Source organism: Telopea speciosissima, chromosome 7, assembly GCF_018873765.1.
Source record: "Telopea speciosissima isolate NSW1024214 ecotype Mountain lineage chromosome 7, Tspe_v1, whole genome shotgun sequence".
In the NCBI taxonomy this organism is placed as follows: Eukaryota; Viridiplantae; Streptophyta; class Magnoliopsida; order Proteales; family Proteaceae; genus Telopea; species Telopea speciosissima.
In genome coordinates, this window is record NC_057922.1 from 34849586 (window position 1) to 34862243 (window position 12658).

Below are 12658 nucleotides of genomic sequence, written 5' to 3' on the forward strand. Positions count from 1 at the left end.
CTTGTAATAGAATTTGTATATGTGCAACGATTCCTGCTCAAAATCACTCCCTTGCACGTGTGTTGATGCCCTAGGAAGTGAGTAAGAGTGTGAGAGAGTGTAGGGAAGGTCTCATAGAGAAGCCCCGCAATTTACATAAGTTATAGGCTTCAAAAACAGCATCGGAAGCAACATCGCATGCCTCCGACCTTGCATCCGACCTTTTCTGCAAGCTTAGGCCTCATCGGATTCAACATCGCATGCATCTAACCTTGCATCCGGCCTTTCCTGTAGGTAGGCCTATAAACGGATCGGATTCGGCTCGGATACGGATCGGATGTAATCAGATATGGATATTTCCTAGTCGAATACGGATACCTCTAAACGAATTCGGATGGATTCGAATGCGGATCGAATTCGGATTTTCGACCATCCGTTTACACCTCTGCCTTGTGTAACCCGAACCTTCCTCCCCCTAGTGGATACAATTCACTCTCAATCCATAGTTTTAGATCATGATTCTCTTCTCCTCATATTCTAGAACCTGTTGAATCTTCAAAAACCCTCAAGATCGTTATTTACTTAATTTTTTATAATTAAGTATTCGGATTCGGATTTTTATTGGAGTATTCGGATTTTTTTCGAATATCTCTAATCGAATACAAATGCCCCTAAACGGATACGGATGTGGATCGAATTCAAATTTTCGGTTATCCATTTACAACCCTACCTGCAGGCTCAAGCTTCATCGAATGCAGCATCGGATTCAACATCACATGCATCCGACCTTTCCTGCAGGCTCAGGCCTCATCGGATGCACGCAAGGCTTTGCCTCCGATGCAACCCAGGTGCGATTTTAAGGTTCTTAACAATCCATATTTGCCCCATTTGGTTCATTAAGTTCCAAGGGACTAGGGAGGGGGTGTCCTAGGGTCTATTAGGGTCTTAGAAGTACCCATCATCTAAAGTTAAGGGGGGGTTAAAGGATCAATCACTTCATATCTAGATTTGGGGTTTCCCTTGATAGTTGGAACCCTAGATCAAGAGATTCAGTTTGGAGATCTAAAAGGTGTAAAGAAATAGGACAGCATCCTAACAATGGGATACCAAACACAGCTCAAGCCAACCATTTGGGCCCTAGAGGAAAACCCAAGCTTACGGCTGAAACCCAAAGAGCCATCAAAGCTCAAAACGAAGAAGCGAAAGAGAAAGGGAGAGAAGAGGGAGTGCTCTTGGGTTACCTGGTTTAAGGTACACAAGAGGTGCTCACCTTGTGGATCCAAGCACAAGCAAGGATCCCTTCTTCTTCTCCTTCTCCTTCTCTCTTCAAAGCTCTCCTCTCCTCTCCTCTCTCGGTTAGGTTAGGAAAGAAAGAAATGAGAAAGACTAAGGAATAGCCCTAGTTATCCTATTTATAGAAGTGCCTTACTAAGGCATGTTTGGCTAGGGCCTCGTAGTTGTACACTTAGGGGTTGTTTGGGTAGAATCTCTTAATAAACCATAAACACATTACCCATCGAAACTCATTTTAAAACATAACTTGGGCCCAATGGGCTTTATTTTGGAATATAGCTTGGGCCTTGTGGGTTTCATTTTAGAATAAAGCTTGGGCCTTGTTTGGCTAAGGTCTTTTAATGTCTACAGTACATTAACCTATTTCAAACATGACTTGGGCCCAAGGGCCCACTCAATAGGCTACCACAAGATGAGGGGCTAGGGTAAGAGATAGCCATGCCCGGGGGCATAGGCATCACCTGAGACATGGGCATGTGGGTCCCACACACAAAATCAATCATAAAAGACTTGATAGTAGCATCGGATACAAACACGGATGATCCAGTCACCTTGGATCCGGACTTGACTCTGATGCCAAGAAAGAGGCAATTTTAAGCTCCGTAAAGGTCCGGGCTTTGACCCACATTCCAAGGACTTAGAGAGGGTAAAAAAAACAAGTAATAAATAGGGTTAGTTACTTACCTCTCTTCCATCACTGTGTGTGCCCCGTGATCCCGAAGAGCTTCCCAACAGCGATGCTGACCTCATCAACGAATAAAGTGTTGATATGGCACAACACAGGGTGTGCCTTCCGGTACACCTCACTATCAGGGCTTTTACGTGGAGGAAAGTCCATAAAGTCATTGTTGACAAAATTTCCCCTCCCTAGGTTGAGGAAACTGTCATCAACAGTCAACCCCGTGAACTGGTCAAAGATCTTATGGGTTGGCTTGATGACTAGGGAGAATAGCTCATCGGCATAGACCTCTGCTCCTATCTACGTGGCATAGAATGACATTATAATATTAGTATCCGGGGTGCAGGTATAACATAGGGTGTACAAGTAATTTTCTCAAATTAATATCGTAAAAAGGACTATAAGGGAAAAGGTTGGGTATGCCAGCAGTTTACCGTTTGCTAGCACCCTATGTGTCTATCTCTCCCCCTCCCTCCCTTTGAGAGGTAAGAGAGCCATTTCAAAAGGGGGTGCTAGTTTACTATATACCACTAGCATACCATCCCTTTCCCATTTTTTAATTACAATAGATCATAACCTCTTTAACTATGTACCATGAACCATAATTTTTTGGGGCTAAAAAGCTTTATTATATTTTGGAAAAAAAGTTTCCCACTATAGTTACTATTTGCCCCTCACATGGGTTATTGTTTTCTCTCTCCTATTATTTTTTGGTTGAATTCTCTCTCCTGTTCTAACTATGTAGGACCATGTGAATATGTCACTCTCCAAACCCCCATATATGTGGTGTTTAGATTTTGTCACTGGAATCGTGGGAAACTCTCTCCCTTATTTTTTATAATTTTTTAGGGGAAAATGATCTTCGCTAGGCTGTGTGCAACCTATGCCTAGATATAGGACAACACAAAATGACCGTCCCACCCCCATTGATGCCCATACACATGCTCTCATTGGCCCCACGTTTATGCAGGGCCACACAGCCTAGCAACAATCTTATACACTTTTTAAAAATGGAATTTTCTTATTAACATCCCTTAAGGTGACAAATAATTTGTAACCTTACTTTTTTTTACCCTTTAAGTATGATTCATTATTTTTTCTAAAGAGGGTAATAATGTCATTTTATATATGTTATCAAGAAATGTGCATGACATTGACACCTTTTGATAATGACGTAATGATATGTTACTATCATATTATGTTTGAAAACCCTTTTATACCTCTATGTTAAAGAACTATTGGGAATAAGACAAGCACAATTAAAAGATGGTGGCAACTTCTAAATACACCTACAAAGATGTCATTCAGACACTCCCTTTGAAAATAGTGGTGAAAGTTTTCCTCCGTCACAGGTGAAGGAAAAGTACACTCATCTAGGGTCATTATTACCCCTACAGTACGAAGATCATAATAACCCTCTATGAGGACAATGACATGGTAAGGGATCGCCACGTGTCCTCCACCTCATCCCTCTTTGGGGAGAAGAGAGAGGTGAAAAGAATGTGTAGGAATTGCCACTAGAGGAGGGTCTAGGACTCGAAATTGTAAATGTATGACTCTCATGAATACGCCCTTCTAGGAACAAACTGGTCCGTTGGTCTGAGTGCGGGTCAAGTTACAGTCCAGGAAAGGTATTAGCTAGGCACCCCAGTCCGCCCGGACTTGTCGGTCTCTCTATTTCTTGGTAGGATAGGGTTATAACATGCTTTTGGATGAAAAAGTAGAATACAAGAAAAGTAAAAGGGAAGTACAAGGGAAGGTTGTGGGACATACTTAGAGGTTCAACTACACAATAAGGGTTAGTATACAAGAAAGTAAAGGCAAATAACGAAAAAAGCAAAATGGGCGGGTAACGTGCAAGAATCATTATGTTAATATGTACAATCAAAACAAGATAAAGATAAAAGGACCCAAAAGAATGAATTAAATAGAGAACATTGCGAAAACTTTAAGGAAAGAACAAAAAATCTAACCTAGGTGCAAGCATGCAAAGGGGCTAAAGCATGAAAGAATGTGAGAGATGTTATGAAGGACGCAACTTGATGCATGAAATACGACATAAGAAAATACATTGGACAATCTTGAAGTATCAATAAAGAAAGGAAAAGACACATGTCCTAAGCTAGAAGATGCATGAGAAGGGAAACAACATGAAGCACAGAATCACATACAAGAATTATTAAGTACAAATGGTAACAAAAGTAGGGGGAGTCTTAAACTACAGGGGGTGGGGGTCATGTTGGAGAATACACGACATACAAGACAATAAGATCTAGTGTGTGATCACCATCTAAGGATATGGAATCACACTTTTCCTAGGAGATGCAAAATAAATAAAAAGGAAGTGCCAAAACTTCAAAGAAATAGCGAGAAAAGAGATGGTTTACCTAGTAACGAGATTCGAACTCAAGGAATGTTGGAGGTTTCCCTTTTGTGACTCAGGGGAATAGTTTATGGAAACAATATCACCACTTGTTCAGGCTTCTTTGCAGCTCATTCGGGCAATACGTCATCGTTCATGCTCAGGGTTCACTCAATATGAATAGAACTTGCCAAGGGAGGACTTAGAGAGAGTAATCCAAGGATTTCAAACTTCCATGGATCAAAGGTCCCTCTTCAACGTGAGAGGGGTGTGTGCACTCCCAATTCATGTAAGGATGATGGGTTTGATCTGGATTGTCGAAAAGGGTTGTCTTTGCATCGATGGTGGGTGTTTGGTTAAGAAAGCCAATATCTGCATCCACGTTGGGTTTTTTGGGGCCTAAGAAAGCCAATATCTGCATCCACGTTGCCAAAAATGGGCTTGGTCGTGAAAGGAATAGAAATCGGAGCTAAGCATGGCAAGTTTGGGCTTCTTGGATTTGCACAGAGTCGACATTGAACTGGAATCGAGTTGACATCGAGGAGGGGTTAGGTCGACATTGAGTGGTTCTTGATGACTCTCGACATCAAGGGATATAGCTCGGACGTTGGTGCGAATTTTCTGAATGTCGAGGTCAGATAGACAGTAGGAATGCTTTATTCAACAGTGAGTGGAGATGACTTGATGTCGGTGGAAGGTTGGATCGATGTCGACTTGGGGTCTCTGAGAGTTGACCTGGACTTCGGTGTCGACAAGGATGAATTGGGCTATTTTGGCCAGGTTTTGTGCTGGGTCAGGTTGGTTCCAAGGAGTCTGGGTCAGGGCTAGCCTTTCTAGGGGATCTTGGAGGGCTTGGAGGCTCTGATTTTGGGCTCTAGCAAGGAGTTTGATGATCGGTAAATGGAGGGTGCTCACCATAGTCACGGGAAACCTTCAGGTGAAAAAATAAAATGAGGTGTCTGCACCCTCCCATACTATTCTGATGTCCATCCTAAGGCACCTACACCCACTAGTGAAGGAATTCCTCCTTCACCATGGGTGATGAAAACTACCTCCGTACCTAATTATAGTAATGCTTACCTACCCATAGTATGTGCATGAATAACCTAAAATACTTCCCCACACAACCACCTACCACCATATGATTGAGTGAGTGAGCTCACCCATGGGTTATCAATTCTCTTTATATGAAAGGTTTGTGATTTCAATAGAATCAACTTTAATGCATTTGTGTGTGTGTGTGTGTTTTATAAGCTTTGAAATTTTGTGTGTGAAGCATAGTTTTAGTACACGGTATTCAAACAAATATCGGTCAGTTTCGAAACTAATAACGTATCAGATGATATGTATCGATCCATATCGGCCTTATTAAACATCTTTGCTCTCAAAGATACCAATATCGTACTGTACTTTAACTATTATACCATCTATCTGTACCAAATCACCAATCCGATGTCAATCAATACCGATACGGATCGATCAATACAACCGATCCGATACCGAATTCTAAAAATCTTGGTTTGGAGACATTTTTTCAACTTGTTTCAAGCCAAAACTTTATAAATTAGATAGGAGTAAAGCCCTGTTCTAGATTTGTTCTTATCCTTGGATTCCATCTGTGGAATTTGCTGTGCCAACTTCATGTTCAAGAAACATTAAATATAACTTTGTTTTTTTATTTGATGTGTGGGTCTCGATGGAATGTGTTAGTCTTATTTTTAATCTCTTCCTTATGGACATTTCTAAGGTTATTGTTATACTGTCACGCCCCCATCCCGATGTAAGATATTTTGCCACATAGGGGTATGACTGGGATAATCACACATCATCCCAACACCTACCAGGATCACAGATACAATGTCCCGAGCCACAGTCCACCCTGTCATCATAGATTGATAACAGAAATGAACGTACCAAAATGGAATAAATTGTTCCAATGACAGAGTTAGCATAAGCGAAAATAAATTAAATCATGTGAAATTATAGAGCATCGGTTCTCTAATGATAACATATATTACAAATTTCATATAAGTAACCAGTCATTACTCTCCTTATAAATAAACAAACGATTTATACATGAAAGTAGAATGAAGACAAAAATTAAATAGTAAATAATTACCCCAAGGGCACCAATCTTAGGTGTACATCTACATCTAAGTCACAGCCACCGGATCCACTTGATTGACATCCAACGGTGCTTATCAAAGTAATACCTCCTGCACATTAACTAAAAAGGGTTGCACAACAGGGTTAGCTACACTAGCTAGTGAGGGAGCAAAGGGGAATGCACATACATCACACAATCAATATCAAGTTGAATGATGCATGCTAATGTTAGATTCATTTTTCACTTAGCACATAATTCTATCGGTTAAGTATATACTACTGTGACAACTTGGGAGACACTGAGGGTCACTTATCCTATCATCCCAGTGAAGCCTCAATTATCACGAGGGGACCTACGCCGATAGAAGCCATCATGACCACCTAGTGGCAGACCCTGATAGCCGTCACTACCCCTGTCCTGGCCTCTCCCACCTCCATAGACCACAGGTGCTTAGACTATCCAACACATAAACCCCTGTTGGCAAGGGTCGTAGCATAAGGGAACAAGCATCCTAGCCACAGATATACTATATGCAGGTCCTATCGTCCTGAGAGGTATTCCGGGTGCATCAACGTCCCATTCCATCTAGTACCCGAGTACCAGTACGGCATGGCACAAATAGATCAGGATGGCATATAACAGTTTTCATAATTAAATAAATTGGGGTTCCGGTACCGGCACACCCGGCACCATAGCCCGATATAATAGTGAGCATAATATCACATCCACAACAGTTCACATTTAACATAATTAATGAAATGCGTACAATGCTTATAAATATAATAGCATGCTTAAGATCTCATATTATATATATTCAAACCCAACAAATCACCCAGAACACATTGGTGTCACCATGTGTGGTTGACATGAATCTCACCTAGGCTTCCCGTTATCCATCGAGTTGGGTAGCCTAGGAATACAAAAAAATCATTAAAGTATGCATAGAAGGGTCCCATGCTAGGCCCTCAAGGTTAAAATCAGATTTCAACCAAGACAGCACAAGCGGACTCACAGACGATTTTAGCAGAGGTGAGTCCGTCCCTGACTCCGTTTAGGCCAAAGGGTAAAACAAAGCGAGCGGACCCACAAAGGGAACATCATACTTGGATCCGATCGTGCATCTGTTCGACACCTGAAAAACACCTAAAAGGGAGCGGATTAACGGGTAGATGTGCTTCTTGGGTCCGCCCCTCCATCCGTTCAATCCTTGAGACATACCCAAGGGCAACTAGTCTCGGGCGGATGCAACGGTCTTGAGTCCGTTCCTTTAATCTGGGACTCCAACACACAGGAGTTATACTGGACGGACTGACGAACGATACCACGATTGGTGGATCCGATCGTTCGTCCTCCGACAGCCTCTTCTGAGATTTCAGAGGGTTTTTGCTCCAGCTTGAAGCTTGGAGTGCCCTAAGCTCTCAGGGACAAGGGAGAGGTATCTAAGGCCTCCTAGGCTCACTAAATCCTAAGCTCACCTCATGGATCCAAGATCCTACAAGGTTTGGTCCTAATAAGTCCAAGGGTTGGGTTTCATGGCTTAGGACCAAAGGTTAACCAACAATGGCTGCAAATGCAGCACCTAGAGGTCTAGATTAGCTCCATTAGAGCTCCCAATTAGGGCCAAGCATCACCTTGAGTTCCAACTGGAACCCCAGGTTAGCCCAAGCTCAAGAACTCATAAAAAATATAAAAATGGAAATGGAGAGAGAGAGAGAGAGATTCAAGCTTGGAGTCTTACCTTGGTGAGATCCTTCTTCCAACCATCCTCTCCATCTCTCCTCCTCCTCTTTCTCTTCTCCTTTTGGTTTTGTCAGGTTGGGGAGGAGATGTGGGGTAGCCAGCCATTTTGGCATAGCCCCCATCTTCTTCTCTTCCCCTCCTATTCCTCTCCTACTTCTACTTCTTCTTCCTCCTTCCTCCTCCTTCTTCTCTTGTCTCTTCTCCTCCAAGGGGGAGAGATAAGAGAATAAGGATTCTCTTATCCTTTTAAGGGTCAAATGGGCCTTAGGCCATGTTTGATTTAGGCACCCCCAAACACTTAGTGGCCCTTAGGTCTTTAAATGAGTTTTAGTTAGGTCTTAGGGCTTGTTTGGCCTTAATCATAACCATTAGGTCCATTAGGTCATGTTTGGGGCGTATCCTAAGTCCATAGGACTTAATTGTCCACTAAGGTCTGTTTGGTTTAAGTTGGGGTATTAAAACCCATTATGTACTTTAAGTTAGGCCTTATGGGTCCACTTTCATGGCCCATCAACCAACTCATGGTAAGGGTAGGGGTCCACATGGTCCAAAGGTTCAATTACAATGCCTGGGACACGGGTATGTGGGTCCCACAGAAAAATTACCAAAAAGGCAGATGACAGCAAGAGCAGATCCTTGAGCGGATTCAGTGCGAGTGAGTCCGTTCGTGACTCCGGTGCTGCTATGAGGACCCAAACTTTAAGGAAAGTTACGGAGCTTTGGCCCACACTTTCAGGTCTTTGAGGGGATACTCTCAGCAATATTCAAGTCTGAGGTTACAAGTATGGCCAGTGCCACCGTGGCATTGCCCATTAGGTAAAGGTCTAAACTGCCCCAGGGTATAGGAGTATATTTGGGGTACAGGTGTAACATCCCCCCAACCTTATAAAAATTTCATCCTCAAAATTTGAGGTGGCTAGGGTCTCAAGGGTAAGGGCTTGTTGAGTAATAATACCTCCTTTTACCTCATACATGAACTAAGTCAAAGGTCGGGTCAAAATAAGATAGTGCCTATTTGACACAACAAATCAGGTTATACAATTCTCTTTCCTTTTATGGTCACATTACCTCAAGGGTGTGGTTCACAGTAACCCTAAGCTCCATTGGATTATGGGTTGGTGGTTACCACATTCCAGAGGTAATCACAAGGTCTTACAGACTAAGCTAGCCCTAAGGAACAGAACGTCCCGTAGATCTTCCAGATCAGGTGGTACCACTCTGGCCTTCACTACTCTGGTCACCCCTTGGTTGTAGGGTTTAACCTATCTTGTCATCAACACAAGGTTTACATTTTGAGTGCTTTCACCTCGGGTTATCTCATTACCTAACCCAACTTTAGAATGATTTGGAATATTAATGGAATCTCCATATGTGTCACTCCCAGCACGGAGGGAACGCGTGACCCATTACTCTCTTCATATCTGTCGATGGAAAATGTCTTGTTACATCCTTCAGTTTCAGCTTTCACGACCTTTAAGCCTATTACATAGTTATCCCATAGGGGAAAGGTCCATACCAGCCCTCTTTCAAGAACCACACAACCTTATTAATAGTTTTAGCCTGAGTCAATTCCTTTGAACAGGTTCCATTACTAACCTACCCGGTCATTATTAAATTAATTTTCTATTAACTTAAGGTCTGGTCGACCAGGGTTGGGACTTAAACTAGCTACTATGATAAGGTCAAACCAAGGTCACACTTGGGGTTCTGAGGAACTAATCCAGTCCCACATCAGGGTTCAAAGGATATACTCATATATATTCATTTTCACACCAATCATAGGTATAGATCTAATAATAATAGTCATATCCCTATGGACATATCTATAACCTAGGTCAATCCATAGGAACAAGGGGTTCTTAGGTACGACATACTAGATCTCTTTCGAAAATCAAGTCACGGTGTAGGACTCCCTCTATGAGTCTAAACAAGGTTTGGACGAACCAAGTAAAGTATAAATAGAGTCGTCACTAGCTTGGGGTATCATCAATGATTTTCAAGTACATGTGGCCTTTATGGCTCGTTCACCTAAACTTGTCCAAACCAGCCTAGTATTTCCTTCTTCAGGCCTGGCTAAGAGTTGGATCTTATGTACCCCTATAAGAGTTTCTATACCACATAGGTTTAGGGTTCCCTATCCATAGGTTTTGGTTCACTCACTAATGGGTCTAAGGATTTGCATCCTCCAAAGTAACTCTCCTCCTTTCACGTAGGAAACGAGTCATAACGTACACTGATGCCTACCATTTCTCATTGGCTGGCCCAGTCGTGTAGGAGTCCTAACCTCTTTTAATTTCAAGGCATTAGATAGGGCTTAGGTGATCCCCGCAAATGGGTCACACAATCAAGGTGTCAAATCTAGGGTCTAGGCATAAATCATCATACATGGGTGGGGTCAAAAGGCCTCCAAAATTTGGGCTCAAAATCCTAAAAGAAATTGAGTGGATTCATGGACAGAATCAGTACTACGGGTCCATTCGTGACTCCTTCCTCAAATAGGGAGAGCGGACTAACAGGCGGATGTAGAACGTGAATTTGTTCATTCGTCCGTTCTCAGAGGGTTCAATGGCCGAGAGGAAATGAATTGAATGGATCTACGGATGGACTCATGAATGTGGATCCGTTCATTGATCCGCTCAGTTTAATATTCCAAAGTTTCAAGTTTTATGTGGGATGGACAGATGGGCGGAGTCACGATAAGTGGATCCGTTCGTTCGTCCGTTCATGGAATTTTAACAAAATAGAGCCACAAGTTTTAAAACTTATTTTTGGCTCCAAGGAGGGGAAACATAACCGTAAGGGGAGAGGGCTCTACCGGGGTTTTTATTTGGCTTCCTAGCACTCTCTTGAGGGTTTTCTCGCAAATTTCAAGCCCTAAGATAAACTTTTACACTCTCAAGGTAAGATTCCTCTTCTCCTTTCTCTTTTCCATTCTTTCTTCTCTTCATTGGGGAAGTGGTGGCTTGAGTCTCTTTATATTCCTTTCCTTTTCTTCTTGGATTTGAGATGGATAATCCTAGGTTGTGATTGGATTTGATTTGGTTTGCATTATCGAAGTTATGTACACCAAGTCCATGCCAAAATCTATTTAGGCTAGGGTTCTTGGGTTAGAATCCAGCCCTAATCGATCAATGGCACTATATGGCTGGATCCTTGCGTGAACATGGTATTTCTTATAAATTTTAAAGCCCTTGCAAGCATTTTGAAGATTGTTTGCTATGATTGTCAAGTATAGTTGAATTTACTTGGATAATTCTAGGCTCAATTTGGGGTAAAACTTCAATCCTTAAATGCTTTGGGAAATACCCTTCAAGTTTGTGTTTAATTCTTTATATGTCCTAGAATCTCATAGGAAATTATCCCATTGTTTTATCTTTAAGCATATTCTCTTGTTTGTAAGATTGTTGACAAAACCCTTGGAATCTATCCTCTATTCTCCAAGTAATTCATTACCTTGATGTATCCTCAATGCATTTCTTATTTATGGGATTATTTGCATAATTCTTGAATTCATCCCCTTTTCAGTCCTTGTCTCTTGTTGGGGTATCTCATTCAATAACTTGCTTGTTTAGTGCTGATTAGAATATAGGAAAATCAAGACACATATTGCTCACGTCAATCCCACTTCTCCATGTCCACACACTAGGGATCTCAATGAATTTATATATATATATATATATATACACATCTTGTTTTCAAGCACATCTCCAGTGGCATTGCCATCCTACCTTATATATACTATGTTTCTTTTTTATTTCCTCCTCATGCATAATCCTTTCTTCTCACCATCTCCATATCATTTAAACATTTTACTCCTATGATTTATTTGCCAATCATATGCCTTCATTCCAATTTGGCTTACATTTATTGTCTTTCCTTGTTTTGTGCTTCATGTGTAGGAAATTAATCATGGGTCCCAAAATGAAGAGAGATTTATCCATTGTATCTTCTGTTCCTACAGCTTACAACGTGAACCATTTTACCTCGGAAGAGACCGAAGGAATCTACAGGGAGCATCTCTTCATTAGAAAGATTCTTGTGGAGAGAGATGTACCAATGGGGGAGCTTTTGGCCTACAAGGTGGGGGCCGGGTTTGATAGATTGAAATGGACCGACATGCTCATTCAGCCAGACTTCTACTACCCCACACTAGTCAGGGAATTCTACGTAAATCTGGTAATGGTCCAGGAGGATGACGACGGTTCCAGATTGACTTCCTATGTAAAGGGAGTGGTCATTAGCTTCAATGCTGTGGAACTAGGGGTTCTGCTCAGTGTGTCCTCAAAAGGTGAGAGGGTATACTATCCTCCAGGCAGTCATCTGAACAAGTGCCTCCCTGCAGATGAGAAATGAAAATTGTTTAAGGTTCTCTCCAATGATAGGTTCAAGGAGAATGCAGATCTTTCCAAGTTCCCTCCTTCTCAGCGTGTTTTGATCTTTATAGCCAAGACCAATCTGGCTCCTTCCAAGGGACACAACACTCTTCCTCCTCTGATGT